Source organism: Sus scrofa, chromosome 13 (genome assembly GCF_054392235.1).
Source record: "Sus scrofa isolate SSC_HxYL_T2T_F1_AM1 chromosome 13, Sscrofa_HxYL_maternal_Yorkshire_Landrace_v2.0, whole genome shotgun sequence".
In the NCBI taxonomy this organism is placed as follows: Eukaryota; Metazoa; Chordata; class Mammalia; order Artiodactyla; family Suidae; genus Sus; species Sus scrofa.
The window spans coordinates 29,308,656-29,330,784 of record NC_139395.1 but is presented as its reverse complement, the minus strand read 5'-3'; the positions used below and the strand labels follow the sequence as shown (position 1 = coordinate 29,330,784).

Genomic DNA, 22,129 nt, shown 5'->3' with positions numbered 1-22,129 from the left:
GCCAAAATCATTTGTTTTGGGGTCCCTCGCTGTTTCTCGCCTGCTCGGCACTGACTGCCAACTTCCGCCTTCCCGCAGGAGAACAGAAAGATGCATCTGGACAAGCTGACAAGGCCCAAGATCCAGTAAGTACATCGCTGTGCACCCTGCAAACTTTTCTTTTGAGCACGAGGTGCTATTTGGGCATTTTGCCAACTGATCCTGATGTCTGTCATTGAGGACTGTGTGTGAGCACAGGGTGCTATTTGGGCATTTTGTCAATTGGTTCTGACCTGTTTCTGATATAAATAGACAAGTGCATGTGTTGAGGGGGTTTGCTTGGGACTCCGGATTCTGTATCAGTCATCCTCTCAAAAGATCTGTAACATTTCTGTCTTCTAGTGTGAGAGTGTATTCCATTGGTGTGATTGGTATTCTTGGTGCCTTTGGTAAATGAGAAATTCAGGTTCAAGTCGTTAGAAAGATTTGAGCTATGAAACCGACTAAGGAAAAAGAAAGATGATTTTTTTTTTTTTTAAACACTGTATGGCAACAGTACTCTTTAGACTCTGGTGAGAATTGGTTAAGATGAAACTCTTAAAATTCTAGAACTGGCTATTTTTGCATCTGCAGTTAGAGAAAATTACCTTGATAAAATACTGTTATCAGAATCCTAATCTGAGAGAACAAAAATATGCCTAGGAGAAAGCTTGAAGTTAACTGCTATCATCCTTGAAATATAAACATAGCCCAGTTTGCCTGAGACTTCAGCCTTGGATTGATTAGTAGAACTTCAAGCCCAAGAGGTGGGGTGCAGAGGAGAGAGAGTTTAGGTTTGTTAAACATGCGTCTTGTACTACATTAAAGAGAAATTGTGCTATGAGAAACAAAGTGTATTTTTTGAGGTTATGGATTATGTTCTTAGGTTTGCCAATCAGAAAATGCTGATATAACAGATTACTTGTTTCTTGGTTTTATTAAGATTTTTAAGGGTTAAAATTGTAATATGTAAAAATGATAAGGGAAGTATTTCAATATGCAAAGCAAGTAGGATATGTACTGTCAGCCAGAGAAGATATAAAGAATGGAGATATTTTTGTTGAGAAAAAAAAAAGGTAGTAATTTTTTCCTATAGTTAGTTGTTTACGGATAGAAAAAAATGTGGGACAAATTCATATGGATACAGAAAGTGATAGATTGTTTGTTTTTTTAAAAAAGGAGCTTTGAATAAATAATTTTGTATATTGTTAAAATTGATTAAGATTAGATTGAATTTAATTAGGTAAATGAATTTTATTATTAACAATAAGTTGGTCCAAGAGTGGAATTTGGTTTTCTTTCTCCCTGTTAAGAGAACAAAACTTTCCTGGAATATTGAACTGCTTTTGATAACAGATTATAAGTTTATTTAGCTACCTTTGAGTTTTGCAGAGAAACCCTGAGGCATCTCAGAGAAAAATATTGGTAAGAAATTTAAAGAATTCTAATGGAGAGCTATTGTTTTACTTCTTTGTTGTTGTTTTTTTGAGGGCTGCACTCACAGCATATGGAGGTTACCAGGCTAGGGGTCGAATCAGAGCTGCAGCTGCCAGCCTGCACCACAGCTCACAGCAATGCCAGATCCTTAACCCACTGAGTGAGGCCAGGGATCGAGCCCACATCCTCGTGGATGCTAGTGGGGTTGGTTAACCACTGAGCCATGATGGGACTCCTTGTTTTACTTCTAACTGTATTTTTGACCAAGTGTTTAGGATGAAAAAAAATGGTCTAGTAAAGTTGTCACAGAGTATGACTACTCATGATGTGCATTATTGCTGGCCATAAGTTTACTGCTAAAACCATATGTACAATGCTTGTGTAACATTTGGGTATACGTGATAAAATGTATGGCCTATAAAATGTTTTCTCTTCAGCATATCTCTCTGTGCTTGTTTGTTATGTCTGATTTTTTCCCCTAATGTGAATGACTGGGCAAATATATAAACAAAAATTGGGCCTAGCGCTGAGACACATGAATGGACCCAGAGCAGGCAACTGAACCACTCTGGCAATGTTGGAAAAATATATTGATTATCAATGCTTCCTATGGAAAGATTTACAATTAAAAGGGGAAATGATGAAGGAGAATTTTCACCTATTGAGGTATGGGGAAGTCATTCTGTCCTATATATGATTTAATTTGAACTTTAGGCTTTATCCAAAACAGCCCTGTTTATGCCTATTAAACATACATTGTGGAGTTCCCACTGTAGCACAGTGGGTTAAGTTTACTGTGGAGGTTGCTATGGAGGCTTGGGTTTGATCCCCAGCCTGGCACCATGGGTTAAAGGATCTGGCATTGCCGCAGCTGCAGCATAGGTTGCAGCTATGGCTCGAATTCAATCCCTGGTCAGAGAACTTCCATATGCTGTGGGTGTGGCCATAAAAAATCCAGAAACAAAAAAAAAAAATGAAAAACCATATATTATACATCTGCTTTAACTATTAGTGAAAAAATGTGTTCAGAGAATAGTACAAAGATGCGCTTTGATTATCATCCTCCTTGTAATATGTGTATGTACTTTTCCAGTATTTGTCCAGGTGCTATGACAAAGCAATCGAAGAGAAAGGTACTGTTTTCATAATAAAAAAATACTGATTATAAGCTTAGAACTCAAGTTTATTTCCAACTCTGTGTCCATTCCCCACATTAGGCAGGAGTGACCATCACATCATTCACTCAAAAGAGTTGGGGAAAACTGGAACAAAAATGGAAACTAAAACTGAGTTTCTCTGCCAGGTTTATAATTAACCTCTCTATCTAAAACTTTATTCTCTTTCTTGTTCTGTACCTGTCTTTTCTCAAGATTGAGGAGCATCAAAGAAAAGGGGAGATTGAAATGGAGCAGGACCCTATGGTCCTCTCCCCACATCATCTGCCTGCCTTTTATCTGTGGGAAAACTTTAGCCAAAGAATCAGTTTAATCAGAGAAATGAGAAAATAAAGAAACAAAGGAAAGCAGTCTAAAAGGACAAAATAATAATAGTGTAGTCATTAAATAAACTCAAGGACTTTTAGTTCTTCCTCAAGGGCTATATAGATCGTATTCTGAGCCATATCTTGTGAGCTGTCTTACAGAGACTGAAACCCCATCATGTGGAAGAAGTTAACTATATGGTGGTGACCAGACTGTAGCCATGACATACAAGCTGCCACAATTCCAAGAACTGGCCTCAAGGAAATGGGAACAAACTGACCCTGAAACTGAAGATTAACTGTCCTTAAAACAATCAAGATGATGCTGGTCAGACCACAACATGACTGATTTCAAGATGACTGTCAAAGCTTACTGTGCTGCTCCTACATGTAGCCCCTCTCTCTCCCCCTATAAAAGCTCTTGCCCACTGATTGTCAGCAGGGGGGAATGGGGTAGTCAGTCTTTGGACACAAATCCCACCCCCCACCCCCATTACCAGCCTCCAAAATAAAGCAAACTTTCCTTTCCACCAACCTTGCCTGTTTGCTGGATTTAGAGCAATGAGCAGCCAGACTCACTTTCAATAACAAGTAGAAAAAAAAACAATGCTTGTGAATTTCAGATCCTATCATGATTTTAAAGTACTCACATCCACCTTGTATTTTTTTCCACAGACTCAGTTATCATCTTAAATCATAGGATCCTAAGTCTTTAAATAAAGAATTACTTAAAATGGTGTTGTCCATTTTCCCTATTTTAAGACAGACCCTGAGACTCTGATGATTCCTCTGAGCCTCAGTTTCTTCGTTATTATAAATACCAAATCATAGTAGTTTGAGTCTCACTCTGCTTGATCTCAGGAAATCCCAGTGCTGATTAGATTTCCTTTCCCAGGAATACCTAAGAGGTACCCTACCATCCATAGACTTTCTATGGTTGCCATTTGCCGTTTCATCTAGCTGACTCACTCTGGACCACAGACCAAAGCCACCCCCTTGATGTTCTCTACTTGCCAATTTGGGGCCAGCTTCTTGCAGGCATCTGCACTCCCCTGGTCCACTCTATTTTTAACAAAGTCAACACCGTGACTTTTTTTTTTTTTTTTCTTTTTAGGTCCATACCTGCAGTATGTGGAAGTTCCCAGGCTACAGGTCATATTGGAGCTGCAGCTGCCAGCCTACACCACAGCCACAGCAGCATGGGACCCGAGCTGTGTCTGTGACCTACACCACAGCTTATGGCAACACCGGATCCTTAACCCATTGAGCGAGGCCAGGGATCAAACCCACATCCTCATGGATACTAGTCAGTTTCATTACTGCTTAGCCATGACGGGAATTCCAGCACTGTGACTTTTAATGAAGATTTTCTAAGGTCTTGAGAACAGTCCGGTGTGAACCCAGTTCAGAATGTCCATTGGATTCTATCAGTCCAGCAAGTCCCTGGGGACAGGTCTCTCCCCTATGTCTTGCCTGTTTATCACCTTAGCATCTTGGCCTGACTTTAATGTGGTCATGCGACTATGCAGTAGGGGACCCATTTAGTTGTCCCAAAGTGAGAACCTGAATACCATACCCAGTATGGTAGTTCTATTCATTTTCCATGGCTGCTGTAACAAGTTACTACCAACTTGTTGGTGTAGAACAACAGGAATTTATTCCCTTAATGTTCTGAAAGCCAGAAGACCAAAAATCAGTTTCCCAGGGTGTAAAGCAAAGTGCCAGCAGCGCAGTACTCCCTCTGGAGCCTCCAGGGAATGGCTTCCAGTGGCTGCCTGCATCCTTGGCTTGTGGCCACATCCCTCCACTTTCTCTCTCCAAGGTGACATCACCTCCTCTTCTTATCTGTCAGAAGTTCCTTAGTCTCTAAGATTTCCACACTGATGCCAATGTGTGTGTTTTTGTTCCACACCAGCAAGCAGTTTTCTGATACCAGGGTGTCCTACAATTCAACTCAATTCTAATATTGTCTACCTGAAGAGAGCATCAGATTGCACAGGTGAAGGGCTCAGTCCTGCAAGACTGCCATCCTCACCTCCCTCCCTCCATCAGACACTAACTGCAGGAACAGCTTACAGAACTCAAAGAAACATTGTACTTATTAGGTCACTCATTTATTGAGAAAGGACAGAACTCAGAAACAGCCACATGGAAGGGACATACAGGCCAGGTCTGTGTGAAGGGGTGTGGAGTCTGCTATTTTACCCTCATTGCATATTTTTATTAATAATAGCTTTATTGAGATATAGTTGGATGTATAATTCACATATCATAAAATTCACTCTTTTAACATGTATAATTTCATGATTTTTAGTATAGTCACCGGGTTGCACAACTATTGCGCTAATTTTAGAATGCTTTTTGCCATCCCGCAAAGAAATCCTCTTCCCATTAGTAGTTATTCCCCATTTCTGCCCCTGACCCTCAGCATCTGGTAACAACAAATCTACTTTCTGCCTCTATTTTGGACATTTCTTATGAATGAGATTAAATAGGATGTTGTCTTTTGTGACTGGCTTCTTGAGCATAGTATCTTTAAGAGTCATCCATGTTATAGCATGCATCAGTACTTCATTCCTTTTAGTGGATAATATTCTATTGTGCAGATATCTCAAATTTTGTTTCTTTATTGAACAAAATAAATAATGGACATTTAGGTTGTTTTTACTCTTCAGCTATCAAGACTAATGATGACGTGAATGTTTGTATATAAGTTTTTGTATAGACATGTTTTTCAATTGCAGGTCATCCAAACTTGGAGTTATATGTTGGCCATGAACAATCCAGCCTTGTCCTTTTTCAGAATCTTCTATTTGAGATGATAAAGCTGCTGTAGTAGTTTCCTATAATTGCTGTTACAAATTACCACTCTTTGGACTTAAAATACAAATTTATCATCTTATAGTTCTGGAGTTCAGAAGCCTAAAATCGATCCTTGGGCTGAAACCAAGGTATTGGCAGGTTCTGGAGGATAACCAGTTACTTTGCCTTTTCCTTGCTTCTATACGTGGCCTGCAATCCTTGCTTCTGGCCCTCTTCTGCCTGCAAAGCCAGGAGTTTCCTCACACTGCATCACTGTAACTGTCTCTTCTACCTCCTTCCTTATTTAAGAAATGCCTGTGGTTACCCTGGGCCCACCTGGATAATTTAGGTTAATCTTCTTATTTTAAGGTCAACCGATTAGCAACCTTAATTCCTCCTTACCATGTAATGTAGCATATTCACAGATTCTGGCAAGGCACCTTTGGAGGGCATTGTTCTGCCTACCACAATACCTTTTTCGCTGGCTTACAGTGTCTGCTCCTAATCCTTTGCAAACAACTGTTTGAACACGCACGCATACATTCTTATAAAACTACTCTTACCATAGGCTTCAGCAATCCTGCGCCTTGATATTTACCCAAATGAATTGGAAACTTGTGACCACACACAAACTTGCAACTTTATTCATAACTGACAAAAATTGGAAGCAACTGAGATACCCTTCGGTAGGTGAATGAGTAAACAAACTGGAACATTCAGACGATGGACTATTATTCAGTGATAAGAACTGAGCTGTTAATAATAGGGGAAAACAATGTCTTGAGGGGCAAGTGGGTGTATGGGAACTCTGTATTTTGTTTTTAATTTTTCTGAACCTAAAACTTCCCTAAAAATAAATTTTATTATTTAAAAAATTGCAAACTAGAAGAGTTCCCCTGTGATGTAATGAGTTAAGGATCTAGCATTGTCAATTCTGTAGTTTGGGTTGCTGCTGTGGTGCAGGTTTGATCCCTGGCCTGGGAACTTCTGCATACCATGGACGTGGCCAAAAAAAAAGAATAGAAAAAATTCAAACTCGATATGAATTCATGTACTTTGACCACCATAAAAGTAAGGTTTCACATTTTTTTTCTTCTTTGAAACAATATGATTTTTATTTGTCCAGGATCTTTGATTCCATAGATAGAGGCATACTTATATTTATTTTTTAATTGTTTTTATTAAAGTATAGTTGATTTACAATGTTCCTTCAATTTCTGCTGTACAGTGAAGTTACCCAGCCATACAAATGTATATATATATATATATACACACACACACTTTTTTTTAATACTGTTTTCCATCATGGTCTAACCCAAGAGAACCCAAGAATTCCCTGTGCTGTACAGTAGGACCCCATTACCCATATGTTCTAAATGTTTGCATCTATCAACTCCAAATTCCCCATGCATCCCCTTCTCTCCCCACTGTCCCTGGCAAACACAAGTCTGCTTTCCATGTCCATGATTTTCTGTTTTGTAGATAGGCTCATTTGGGCCATATTTTAAATTCCACATAAAAGTGATATCATATGGTTTTTGTCTTTCTCTCTCTGACTTACTTCATTTAGTATGAGAATCTTTAGTTCCATCCAAGTTGCTGCAAATGACATTATTTTGTCCTTTTCTATGGCTGAGTAGTATTCTATTGTATATATGTACCACATATTCCTAATCCATTCATCTGTCGATGGACATTTGGGTTGTATCCATGTGTTGGCTATTGTGAATAGTGCTGTGATGAATATAGGGGTGCATGTATCTTTTTGAATGAAAGTTTTTTCTGGAAATATGTTTCACATTTTTTTTTTTTTCTCAGAAGAGTGAAGCTCCTTGGCTCTACCCTTCTCACATCTCTTGGATTTGAGAAATCTTTCTCTCACATGTACAACTAAAAAGCCTGTTAGTGTGGTTTACCCCAAACAAAAGGTCAATTGGCTGCAAAAATAAATGGTAGCCTCTAGCTCATAGAACACAAAACTTTTAAATGATAGTTTTAATAGAATCAGCTCATTAAATTTCAGGCTCTCCTGGGGCCATCTCAGTCACCATCCCCTTGTTATATCAACATGGTTGAGAAATCCAAGGATGGGGCTTCATGCTCAGTAGCTATTTATATTACCTGAAAGCCAGAGGAATTTCATCTCAAACAACAGCCACAGAGCATTTAATCTCAAAGTAAGCTATTTTTAAGTCATCTTCAGACCGCCCCCCCCACCCCAATCCTCCAGGGTTTGCTCCTTTAGAAAAGAAAACAGGTCTCCCCAGTGAGAACTGAAATAGACATCTAAGCATTGCCCTCATCTCCTGTTTTTCTGTGAGGATTTCTAGCAGGTCAGACCTACTCATCATTAACACTTCCATTCAAAAATTATGAAAGTGCAAATCAATCACCAAGAGAGTGGTTTTATTTAAATCTTAGGTTAGATTCTGGGCTGGGAATGGGGACACAGTCTTAGAGAAGTAAGAACAGTTAGTTGAATTCAAAACTACTCAGTTTGGTTATTCTTTCTTATTGAGCACATCACAATTAGGAATCTCTATAACTTTCCATCAAGAACTGTGAAGTGTCTGTGATTTTAGGCTACTTATAAGCTAATAAGATTGTCACACTTTAATGGGTGCTGGCAGAAACTGAAGACTCCTGGGTCAGAGAGAGAGGACTTTGTTACTTGGCACAGCAAGTGACATGGCACAAGCACACATGTGTCAACTTAAAAAAATATGCGCAACCTAAAAGTTGAAAATTAAGTTTTAATTGGGGCGAAAAAAGAGGACTATAGCCTGGGAAGCATTTCAGAGAGCTCTGAAATACCCCTCCAAAGTGGTAGGGGGGAAGTCAGCATATATGTGATTTTGCTGAAGTTGGGAGGTACATGCAAACCAAGCACACATTTTGCAGAAGGTTGCTGCTAGTCTCGTGAGGGTTATTGCTAGTCACAAGGAGCAGACATCACCGTTTGTAGATCTGAGGCGATGTAAGAATTGGGCTCATAAAATCTCCTGAAAATATCTAACCATCTGAAGACCTGTTCTGCCTGTTTTCCCAGGACACAGCATGCTTACTCCTGACCTCCACCCTGAGCTCCTCTCAGGGGGTGTTGAGGGTCAGCAGCTGCAGTGGCTCATGATTCAATCCATATAGAGGCAGATGGCAAGTGCCAGTCTCCAGTTCGTATATGTGTTGGTTATCCTTGTCCCTAAGCCCCATAGGGCAACACAGGAGGATCTAGACCATGCAAGAGGCTGCATTAGAGGGAACAGCCTTAGTTCAGCTTAGGGAACTCAAATTGTTTACAATGGCCAATTAAAGAAAGACTAACTTCAAGGCTGTACGCACATCTGTCTTGCTCTGGAGTGAGGCATTATCTCCATCCTTCAGGAATTTTCACTGCAGAAACATCTTTCAAAGGATATTCTTGGGAAAAGGGCATTGCAGTGCCTGGCTCATAAGACATGCAAAAAACGTGTGACCCATGGAGAATGAGCTCATATTTCCTTGAAGTTCCTGATATATGCTGTAATTCCAATAATAAGATTTTTCTTTTGATCTGACAAAGCCATACCCACTTATAATAGGTGTTTTGAGTGTTCCTTCCTATTAGTCCAGAAGGGTCTAAATTCTCACCTAGTGTCCCTTATAATTAAAGTCTGCTTAGTGATGTGGTCAGTGATCAGAGATGAATCCAAGCTAATGGCCACATGCGGGCACTGAATCAACAACTTCAGTCAGCTGAGCTGGAAACCGGTTATTAGGCTTAGCCAGACATTGGGAGCAGGCATGAATTCCTCTGTTGCCTGCTGAGGTCCTCATACCCAAACAGTCACCCATTCCATGGACACAAGTCTTGGGTCAGTCCACCCTCTCCAGGGCTCCCTCTGCCTTACTAGACTTGCTGTAACCATCTATTCACTGGCTCCCTTCTCTCCTGGTGTCTTTTCTCTTCCCAGTTTTATCCATCTCCACTCACACAGCTGCCAGAATAAACTTCTAAAATGCAAATCTAAACATGATGCCTCTGTTCTGAAAACCCTACAGTACCTCACAGACTGCAGGATAAATTTCAACTTCTTAGTCTGGGACATATATCTTCTTGTAATTTGGCTTCTGATTAAAACCTTATGCACAACACCCATTTTACCCTGTCCTCTCCATCTAGCACTTTCATCTGCAAAACAGAGATAATAATAGTATCTGCCACCTAGGTTTCTATGAGAATTACAGGTGTTAATACATGTTAACTGATTAGGACAAAAGCTCATAATAATTGCACAAGGAGTGTCAGAAGAAGAATAATTCACTAGCCACATCAAACTGCTATAAATTTCTCCGCTGGGCTGGATGAACTGTTATCAACTTCCTGAGGACTTTTTGGTTAATTAATCATCTTGGACATCACTTTGTCTCATTACAGAGCCTATAATAAAATATTGCCTAAAAAAAATGCTTCCAGGAGTTCCCTTGTGGCCTAGCATTTAAGGATCTGGCATTGTCACTGCCATGGCCTGAGTTGAACCCTGACCCACAAACTTAGGCATGCTGTGGGTGCAGCAAAAAAAAAAAAAAAAAAAAAAAAAATCCAGGAGATAGGTTTATGTTTTACGCATATTTGGATTCCTAAGGCCATCCCATCATCTGGCACATGAAAAGCACTTAATAAATATGTGTTAAACTGTGGTATGCTGTTTCTCTTTTCGTGGATACAAGCGGAATATTACCAGCAGATTTTTCTATGTTCTTTTTCTTTTCTTAAAATATGGAATGCTTCATGAATTTGCCTGTTATCCTTGCGCCATGCCAATCTTTCCTGTGTCATTCCAACTTTAATATATGTGCTGCCAAAGCGAGAACTCCATGTTCTTTTCAAGTCTTTAGGTTTTGTAGCCATAGCTTTTTCTAATAGATCTTCTGGATTTCTCTACTTTCTCTCCTTAAGGTCATTGCTCAGCAATGTAATAGTTTCTGATTGTCACACCCTAGCCCTTCCCCCGCCCCCACTGTGGCCAGACTTATTATTATATGTGAATAACTCATGCTTTTTATTATTGATAAATCTCTTAGGCAGGCTTTGGGTACTGATTTTTTAGTTCATCCAGAAACTCGGGGTAGAAATGTTTCACCTTATAAGATCCATTTACTTAGGGTTTAAGTGAAAGAAAGGTGTTATTTCTTTTCTTTCCATTTTATCTTATTTTATTGCCTATCTCTTCTTGTTAGTTTTTGTTTTTGTATGTAGTTTTCTATGTAGCTGCTAGAAAATAAAACAGGAAACACATTCAAGGAGATCCCTGTGTACTCAATTATCTTTGAATACATGATTCTGATCACTTTGTTACAATGGTAGCCACCAGCTTTCTCCATTGCAAAGGTACTATTTATCCTTTTGTAATTAATAAGAATTTATAGGGAGATGGCTCGAGACTATGTAAATATTTGGTTCCTCATCAAGCTTTTCCTTACTTAGTCTCAATTGATAATTGTTGGCTAGATCAATTATTATTATGATGGTTGCAAAAGTGATGATCTTTAGAGTTCCCTTGTGGCTCAGTAGGCTGAGGACCTGGTGTGGTCATTGCAGTGGCTTGGGTCACTGCTGTGGCACAATTTCGATCCCTGGCCTGGGAACTTCCACATGCTGCGGGCATGGCCAAAAAGAAAAATGTGATGATCTCCAAACTCACATCATGTGTCTCTTCATATGTAATGCATTAAAAGTCAAAAAACATCATTTATGTGGTTGTTCCTATCCAAAATGCTTAACGTGAATCCCATCATGAAAAAACATTAGCCAAGCCAAAGTTGATTCTATTCTTAAAAAGAAATTGCATGTAATCTTAAAAATGTCAGTGTCATTGAAGAGAAAGACTGAGAACTGTTACAGATCAAAGGAGCCATAACATTTAAAAGAGACATACATTGAAATGCAATGTATAATTTTGGGTTGGGTACTGAGCCAGAAAAATCACTCTAAAGGGCATTATTGGGACAACTGGTGAAATTGGTATGTTAACTGTGAATTAAATAATAATGTCGTATCAATGTTAAATTTCACAAGTATAATAACTGCACTGTAGGTATGTGAGGAGAATATTATTGCTTCCTAAATATATAATGGGCACTAAGGAGTAATTGAGGGTGATGTAGGCAACTTACTTTAACAAGGTTCAGAAGAAATAGCAAGCATATATATTCAACTAAAGCAAGAATGATAAGACCATTGTGGCAAAGTGTTAACAATGGGTGAATCTGAATAAAGGGCCCATGAGAACTCTTTGTACTACTCTTACAATTTTTCTTTTAAGTTTAAAATTAGTTTTAAAAAATTAAACTCTTCCTCTGCACATAAAAGAATGGATGATTTTTGAGGTTCCCATTGTGGCTCAGCAGGTTAAGGACCCAATGTTGTCTCCATGAGGATGCAAGTTTAATCCCTGGCCTCACTCAGTGGGTGCAGCTTGGATCTGGTATTGCTATGGCTGTGGTATAGGCCCTAGCTGTAGCTCCAAGTTTGACCCCTGGCCCAGGAACTTCCATGTGCTGTGAATGCGGCCATAAAACAAAAAAGAATATATGGTTTTTACGACCTTGGACATTTACTGCTATTTTTGAATATGACAGAACTTTAAAAAATACTGTATTAGAAGTCTGTTCTCTTTGGTTTCTGCTTCTTCCTTTTTTTTTTTTTTTGATTTTTTTTTTTTTTTTTTTTTTTTTTTTGCTTTTAGGGCCACACTCATGGCATATGGAGGTTCCCAGGCTAGGGGTCTAATCGGAGCTACAGCTGCCACCCTATGCCACAGCCACAGCAATGCCAGATCTGAGCCACATCTGTGACCTACACCATAGCTCATGGCAACACCAGATTCTTAACCCCCTGAGCAAGGCCAGGGATTGAACCTGCAACCTCATGGTTCCTAGTTAGATTCATTTCCACTGTGCCACAATGGGAACTCCTAGTTTCTACTTCTTAACTGCAAGAAACTTCTCTGTGTACTTTCTCTGTTACTCTTCAAGTGCAGAGAAACCCCTATTTACAAAAACAAAATAGGTGAGAATGTATAGTAAGTAAAGAACACTTGAAATACTGACACGTTCAGGCCTTTGGAAGCCTACAACATTGATTGTTGCAATGAATAACTCAAAAGCATCCCTAGAAATCCAAGTCTAAATGCTTCCCCTTAGAAGCTGGTGGCCATCGTCTCTTGCTTAAAGACTATACCATCGCTATCCTCAGAACTCATTTTTTTTCTATCCCTCATTACCTCTACTATAGCTGTTTCTCCTTGTGTGTCTTATCTTTCAGAATTTTTCAAAGATTTGGTTGAGTTACATCTAATCCTGAGCACTACATTGGGCAGAATCTTCTCTCCAGTACATCTCAAAGGCAGCTGGACTCCCCTGGTCAAACTCAGGATCCCAGTCCAATGCACATCAGAATCAACCAAACTATAAATTCATAGCAGAAATGGTATTCTATGTAGAGCATGAACTTAGGCTGTGGCCAGTGCATCACAGAACACAGAAAAAGAAGTCTATGAGAATGGAAACTCTGTGGTCACTTTCTTCAAAGGGGAAGTTCTTTTTCTCCTCACTTAGACCTGTCAGGGGAAACAAAAATTTGTCCTATCTGCGCAAATCTACATATACTCCATAGAAAAACCAAGTGTACTTTATCTGTGCTATGTTTATTGGTTTATTTCTGGACTCTCTATTCCATTCCATTGATCTATGTCTGTTTTTGCCCCAGTACTATACTGTTTTGATTACTGTAGCTTTATAGTATAGTCTAAAGTCAGGGCATATGATCCTTCCACCTTTGTTCTTTTTTTTTTTTTCAGATTGCTTTAGCTATCCAGGGTCTTTTGTGGCTCCATGAAAATTTTCAAATTACTTGTTCTAGTTCTTTGAAACATGTCCTGGGTATTTTGATAAGGATTACATTAAATCTGTAGATTTCTTTGAACAGTATGAACATTTTAACAATATTAATTCTTCCCATCCTTGAACATACAATTTAGCAATACCACTCCTGGCTATTTATACAAAGAAAATGAAAACACTGATTTGAAAAAATATATGCACCCCAATGTTCATAGCAGCACTATAGACAATAGCCAAGATGTGGAAGCAAACTCAGTGTCTATCAACAGATGAGTGAATAAAGAAGATGTGGTACACACACACACACACACACACACACACACACTGGAATATTACTCAGCCATAATAAAGAATGAAATTCTGCTATTTGTGATAACATGGATGGACTTGGAGGGTATCATGTTTAGTGAAATAAGTCAGACAGAGAAAGACAAATATCATATGTTTTCACTTATATGTGAAATCTAAAAAATAAAGCAAATATAGTAAAATAGAAACAGACTCACAGATACAGAGAACAGACTAGTTGTTAGGAGAGGGATTGGAGGAAGGGCAAAGTAGGTGAAAGAGATTAAGAGATACAAACTAGTATATATAAAATAAATAATTTACAAGAATGTAATGCCCAGTACAGGTAATATAGCCAATATTTTATAATAACTTTGTATGGAGTATAATCTCTAAAAGTATTGAATTACCATGTTGTATACCTGAAACTAATCTAATATTGTAAGTCAACTGTACTTTCAATAAAAATTAAGGAAGCCTCTACTTTCTGGAGTTAGGGTAGCCTTTACTTACATCTGTTAACTGAATAGTTTCTATCTGGTATAAAACAATTCAAAATTTTGAGTTTACACTATTTTTAATCAGTGTTCTAATGAAGTGGAGAAATTTTTATCTTTGAAGAGTAGATGCTAACGTATTTTCTCTAGAGGAAAGAACTGTCTTTGGAAAAATACATTGTGAAGTGCTGGGGCAGATTGTGAATCCTCAAAGAGTGAGTGCAAGTTGATGCCAGAACTCCTAAAGAAAGAAAAATTCCTCTATGTGAAACAAGAGCAGGAGTTTGTTGTTTTGCATCTCAAAGAGAGAGGGAGGTGTGTGGCTACTGAAAGTTCTTGAGAAGGTGGATGCTTAAGATTCCTTTTAAGATTATTTATAATGCTTTAGTTTGAGCCCATCTTTTATCTTAGTCCAAAACTCTTAGTGATGTCTGTTAAACTCATGTTCATTCCTTTTTTCCCCGTGTTTATGTATTCAATGATTTAACAAGTTTTAACTGAGCAACTTTTATGTTCTCAGCGTGTTCCAGTAGTGAACATGTCCATGATCTCACAGAGCTTATATTCTAGTTGGGTGAAGAGACACTAAAGAGATTAATAAATACACATTTTGAGTACTCTGAAATACTATCAAGAAAATTAAAGCAGGGTATTGAGTTAGAAAGTGTCATTGCGGGGGTTGTTATTTTGAGCAGGGTGCAGAAGAGGTGACTTTCCAGCAGTAACCTGAACCAAGTGAGGCTGCAATCTGGAAGGACAGTGTTGTAGGCAGAGGGAAGAGCAGGTGTAAAGGTCTTTGAGGAAGAGGTCAGCTTAGGAAATGATATCCATGATTGTTGTGGAAAATAAAAGGGGCTAAGTTGTGTATTGAAATGAGTGGAACAGAAAAAACTTCCAGAAGCCAGGGGCTTGAAAGCTGTGCCAGCTTTGAGAGCATAAGCCCTTATCTCCTTAAACCATTGGAAAACTTAGACGCTAATTTGGACTTCTGAAAACAAAGGAATTGGTGAGGGCTGAAGGCAAGGTCTCATTTTGGATGGGCAAGGAATCACTAACTGACATATGGTTTTCTATGATGTAGCACTTTAGACATACTTGAACCTTTATCATACATTAATTTTAGGTCATAGTAGTTTTCAAGAAGCTATTGTGTCATTACTCTTTAATAAGACTCTAAATTCTGGTAATAAAATTACTAGGATGTAAGCTACATGAGAGTGCATCTTTTCTTGTTCCATCCTTCTCGGTGCCTTTGGAAGTATCAACCACACAACAGGAACTCAATACATATTTGCTAGAGGAGAGAAAATAACAAGAAAGCGTTCAAGTTTGAAGTCCAAAATTATACATACTCATCCTTAAAGAAGTAAATTTGTTTATTTATTTGGAACTTAAATATCATGGATAATTACATGTTGGTGATTTTTTCTCTAGCCAGAAGGTAAATAGCACATAGCCCATTGTTTCATCTTGATTTCTTAAGGAGAATACTTTAATGAAAATATGTAACTTGACCATGGAACATCTGTAATAGCCTTCGATATTTTTAAGTAATAAATGTGTAATTTATATAGCCAATATTGTCATCCAGATTTTGTGAAAGTTCTTATTACTAAGAAGTATCAGTTTAAAGAGCGTTAATCTAAATTGAAAATATGCCAGGTTTATTAACACCAGCATTAACAGACTTTTTAATTAAGCTGCTGATTCTGTCAATAGTATAGTTTACTGTTGCTTCTGAAAAGAGTTGTATAAGCATTTTTTGACTCTTATTCCTTAACTTTTCTTTTGTGCAGGTGTGGAGTGCAGCAAAGTTTCAACCAAGGTGCCAGAATCCAAACAAAAATTTCACAATGTTTTATTGCTGTGAAAATAAAGATGTTTTGATTTGTTCCTTAAAACATGACTTGCTTATCAGAAACTTTAAATGTACTAATGGATTAATTAAAATTTGCTTTTTAAATGTAAAGGTAGAACTTCTGGGATTCTGGTTCTTAGCTATTTGGTTGATGAAATCTTCAACATTTGTTTATAATACAGCTTTCAGTGTATTATAGTGAAAATTACATTTTCTCCTGCTTTTTTATATTCATAAAGATTTCTACCTTTGCTGTCTCATGCTGTAATAAATGCTCTCTGCTTTTGTGCCAAACACACAGTACAAAAAGAGACTTACATTCATAAAAAGCTGGATATGTTCTACAGTTTATTATATAGTTATGTAATAATAAATAATGTATAGCCTTATTGTATGATTCAGATTCCCTATCAAGAAGCAGAACTTTCATTTTCTTCACTGGAAGGGATAGTACTTAAAAGATGCCTACTATTTGAATGTTAGGGCCATGTGGTCTAAATGAGAATATTTTCCCAAGATTTGTTGCCACTAATGGTCATTAATTTGTCTATCAACATTTTGTTCTGTATCAAACTAAACCAAGTTGGGTATTAGAAATGTTGTTTTTCTGTGCCAAGTCACTTGACTCAGATCTTTTAGTATAAAATTATATTTTTGCAGCTTGTGTAACCTCCATGGTTGTTCTTATTTTTCTTTGATCAATTATCATTTCATCTATCAATTTGGTCTTTTGTATCCAACACTTGTTTGAAGGTATGAATTTAAAAGAGAGAAAACACACAGGGCTTTGAGGGGAAATATTATTTCTTCTAACAAGACACATATCCATATTAATTTCTAATCCACCCCCATCAAGCTGCTGCCAAGTAGTCAGTTTAGCCCTTGTAGAGGATTGATTACAGAAATATTTCCAAATTCTCTTCCTCTCCCCCGTCCCTGCTCTTTGCTCTCATCAAGAGGGATTTCTATTTCCCTCTGAGATCAGATGAACCCTAGTAGAGCATAAGAACCTACTGCCCCCCCCCGCCCCCTATTAGTGAGAAAGAGAAATGTTTTCTCTGGTGTGGAGCTGAGGTTTGGTGGCTGCTTTTTACATAGTATTATTGTGGCAATAGAAGACCAACATAGCTCTTAATGTTGGATTGGCCACAAAGATTCTTCAAGGGTAGTGCTTAATCAAGCACCTATTGTTGAGTTCAGAAATAGTTGTTTACTGAATTGACAAATAAGTCAATGAATATACTAAACACTCTATTTGGTGTTATATAAGAGACATTTCTTTGACTTGAGAAGGTTGTATTTCCATAAATATTAAAAATTAGGGAGTTCCCTGTTGGCTTAGTGGGTTAAAGATCCAGTGTTGTTACTGCTATGGCATGGGTTTGATCCCTGGCCTGGGAATTTCCACATGCCTTGGGCGTGGCTAAATAAATTAAAAAATATTAGGAATAATTCTGCCTACAAATCACCTGGGGAGGTCAAACTTTCCTGGAAGGAAATGGAGGCTATTGCCCCCAGCCTCTGTCCTCAGAGCCTCCAGTGGGGCTCTGTCTGGATCTCTGGTTAACTGTTCCATATAAGCTTTCTGGGGTCTGCTACATTCTGCTAACACAGGTCTCTTTCTTGACACCTCCTTTATACTCAGTGTCTCAGTTTAGCCTCAGGACAACTATTATCTTGCCTGAAAACACAGGTTCAGAGAGGTTGTGTCACTTGTCCTAGGTCACACAGTTAGTAAGTGATGGAGGGTGAGAACACGTCTGACCCCGTAGCCTGTACCCCAGACCCCTGTGGTCCTCGCAGCACTCTGCTGCTCCCTTATTTGTATCAACAGGCTGTGCCACAGTGAGCAAGCTATTGAACTACCCTGGGTCTCCCTTTCCTCATTTTTGATATGAAGGCATTTGTTTAGGATGGTCCATTTCCATTGATGGTTCTTCTTTGTCTCATAAGTTACTTAGAAATGTATTTTTTAGTTTGCAAATATGTTGCCTTATTAGATTTTAAAAAAATGACCTTTCTGTTTTTACCTCTTTCACCTTGTGATTTGAGAATATGATATATTTGAGACTTGATTTTTAGACAAGCATGTGATGAATTTTCATGAATTTTTTGTCTGGTGTGTACTTTGTAACCCTTGGGTTTAGGATTCTGTGTGTGCTTATTAGCACGAGGAAGTTCCAGCTCTAAGTGTAGCCATCTTGCTGACTGTGGTATCTTTGCTACAGTAGGTTTGATAGGGCCTTAGAAACATGATACTTGGCCATTGGTTTTGGCCACCTTGTCTATCCAACAAAGACAGGAGGTCAGGACCACACTGACCGCCAGAGCATCTGGCAAGCTGGTAAGGCTCTTGCACGCCTCCTTCCCAGTTTGTCATCTCTCTGCCCAGTCCTCTTTCCTTTCTCATCCCTTGATACCTGTTGATCATGATTCTAACAAATACCTTATACCCCATTTTCTGTCTTAGCATCTGCTGTCCTAGAGAATCCCAGCCGTGACACCCCACAAGTGCCATGCAGTAGCACAAATTCAGAAATGATGCAGACCCACAGAACTTCCAACAGTTTAGCTGGGCAGGCTCCACTTCATCATATTAATAACTTTCCAGTAATATAACCTTATATTTTACACTGTTGAAGGCTTGAGTACTCTATTTAGAGTGTCTTAGGGCATTTTTGTCTTGTGATGTTGTATTTTATTTTACGACATTAATCAATACTTTCATCTTCCTCTCAGTTTTCATCACACACGTAAATTTTCCCTGTTCCCTCAACCTCTCCACCAACAGCTAGCAGCTAGGGTGGTAGCAGACAGGCTGGCTCTCTTTAGGAAGGAAGATGGCTGCTTCTCTGCTTCCTTCCTTCTCTACTGGGGGATTGAGCATCAACTGCTTTGTCATTCTTAGAATTTGCTTATTTTTTGTTTTGTCTTGATGCTTGTTCCTCATGGTCATAAGATGGCTGCTATAGCACCAGTCATCATTACATTCCAAGAAAGGAAAAGTCACGCTGGTCAGAGAAGCGAAAAAATAACTCACTGCAGGGTTATTTCTCCTTTTATTAGAGAAGAGGAAATAATTGAAGAACCAATTCAACCCCTAGCAGGCTTGCCCTTAAACCTCATCTTAAAAAACAGAATTAATTTTTAAAAAATTTATTGCAGTATATTTGATTTACAATGTTGTGTTAATTTCTACTGTACAGCAAGTGACTCAGTTATATATCCTTTTTAAAAATTTTTATTAGGGTATAGTTGATTTATAATTTTGTGTATATATTCTTTTTCATATTCTTTTCCATTATGATTTACCACAGTATAGTGAATATAGTTCCTTGTGCTATAGAGAATTAATTTTTAAAAGAACAAGATTCTGTTTTTAGAAGTGACTTTTTGTAGGTAGGGATTTTGCCAGTCATTAATGTTCACAACTCAGATATACATGGCACCTGGGGCTCACCTTCCTTAAGAACTTGCGACTGAGCAAAGCACTCAGGCAGAACCTGTGCAGGACGTGGGTACCAATCATAGGACCAAGGGCTGGGTCAGAATCAGCTGCTGGATGCATGAAGCCACTCAGGGTCTATAAAATGAAGTGTCTGCAAGCTTTTAACAAATGTTTGAAACTCACTGAAATTAGCTGCTTTTCCTCTTTTACGTTCATTCTTCCCTTGTGGACCATCGCAAGGAGATTTGTCAGTTTACTTTGAAGCAAGGATAGAGTGGTTACATAATCTTGATATTTCTCCTCCAGCCTTAGAGCAATAATATCTTCTTTCTGTGCTCCATTGCCTGGATATGCTTCAGAATCTTTCTCAACACAATGACTTCGGCAGCATTCACCGAGAGGTCAGGATATCCTGGCATTCAAGATAAACTGACACCCGGCTTTTTGCACTACTGGTGATTTTATAGCTTTAGAAAAAAGCATAGATAGTTGTGATCAACAATATACTCTTTTTTTCTACTAATTCATTCATTTATCAAAAACTAACGAATCTCTTATCACGTGTCAGGTAAGGCCTGGGTGTATTATGTAAATTAATCATCTAAGAATTGAACAAAAATAAAGTTTAACATTTCATCTGAACACCACTGCCACATTTAATAAGAGTGAAATAGCATCCTACATGTGAAGTTTTATTTACTTGATGTAGTCTCTTGGTTCAGATCATGAAGATATGCTGGGCTGTCCTTTTCCAATGAAGCCCTTTTTGCAAAGAACCTAGAGAGGAATAAGTATTTCCTCTACCCCTTTCAAAACAGAGCAAACCAAACATAGCCCCACACGCCAGCCAGCTGCCCGGCCTATGGAAGAAGACAGGGTGACAGAGAGCCTCCCCAAACCCATGGAGCCCAGCTGAATCTGGAGATGAAACAGTTGGGATGGGACTGGTTCATATCAGTGGTTGGGGCAGCAGCAGATATGTGGGGATGGTGCATTTTGGAGAGGCTTGTCTGCTTTTAACTCTGTGCCGTGCCGCTGCCATTGCAGTGCTGTGTGACAGTCCCCAGGAACATGCAAGCAGAACTGACCCCTCAGCAGCGGCTCTGTAACCGCGGGGCTCACACGGGCAGATTGGCATCTGCAGGCACATCTTTAGCAAGTTGGCAGCCTCCGCGCCCTTTGCAGGTTGCAATCAAACCTGCCTTCTACAGCAGCCTCTTTCTGGTTGATTAACTTTAATGTAATTTTAATTAAAAACCACAGTGTCAAAGGGTTTAGCTACTCGAGAAATGAGCACAGACTGTGGCCCAGTGGCAGCAGTCACTTGGAAAATGGAAATGTGTCTTGACAATGTTGTGCAGGGGCCAGATGAACAGGGTCGCTGCAGTGCTTTGCTCACGCAGGACACAGGCAGGGAAATATCAGGGCTGCGTGGACGTCCAGGGTTCTAGTGTATGAATTTCAGGTGCCGTCAACATACTTCAGAGTTTGTTCAGTCCTGGCACGAAGTGCGCTCCACAATGGCTGGCTGTGTCCATTCTGTCCTCTTCTTGGCACTTCAGGCTCTAAATCAACACATAAATCTGGGTTGAATATGAATCAAATTTCAGACAGGAAAAAATTGTCCAGCCTCAGTGTATTCTTCAATTGTAGAACTTCTCTTTTTTCTATTTTACAGGAGATTGGGGATTTTAAATTTTAGAAATAAACTTTTCTTTTAAGGAAATACTTCCTCTGTGCTATCTTTGACTTCTTTACAAATAATGCCAAGGCACTAAAACAGAATGATGTCTTCCAAAAAACATTGCTGCACTGCTTGAATTGGAAGAATGAAAAGGAATAACCTTGTGAATATGTTTGCTCAGGCAAACATACTAGAAAGTGAAAAACAGATTTTTATCTACTGGATTGTCGTATGCATTACAGTATAATCATTTTAACATTTCTAGTTAACCTGAAGATCTTATCTTTTTCAGTTCTTGTTTTCCTGTAATTTTTCTGATGGATGTTACTCATGATCAAATGGAGGACTGAAGCGCACACCGTGTGGGAGAAGTATTTTGTCAATGCCAGCACACTGAACGCCTCTACTCCACGCTGAAATGCCCTTTATTCTTCCTCAATGTAGCTAAATTTTCAGGGCACAACTCTCAGGAGAACACCTAGTGACGTCAATTCTTCAGAGGAGAATTTCCTCCACCAGGTTTGTGGGGTGCTGGGGCGGCTTTGCTGACAGATGGGGCCGGTACAGGTGGGCCCAGAGCCATCTGAACAGAAGGGGCCCCTGGACCCTGACAGAGAGGATAGACAGAACGGTGGGGGAGAGTTTAGGGCAGCGGACAGGGAGGGGAGAGAGGAGGCCTAGAGGATTTCTACACCGAATCCAGCAGAGAGGAAGAAAAGCAAAAACAAGCAGATGG

The 22,129-nt window shown here is 39.0% G+C and overlaps 1 long non-coding RNA gene and 1 pseudogene across 1 annotated transcript in view; one reads left to right on the top strand and one right to left on the bottom strand.

Annotated features, from left to right (window-relative positions):
- Positions 1-10,487: 10,487 nt before the first annotated feature.
- LOC146397229 (U6 spliceosomal RNA) lies at positions 10,488-10,588 on the bottom strand (annotated as a pseudogene).
- A 10,570-nt stretch (positions 10,589-21,158) lies between these two features.
- The window catches only part of LOC146397227 (uncharacterized), a 317,714-nt gene continuing 316,743 nt past the window's right edge, over positions 21,159-22,129 (top strand). The window contains exon 1 of the long non-coding RNA XR_014822550.1: positions 21,159-21,912. This is a non-coding gene — a long non-coding RNA (uncharacterized LOC146397227). The remainder of the gene's footprint in view (positions 21,913-22,129) is intronic.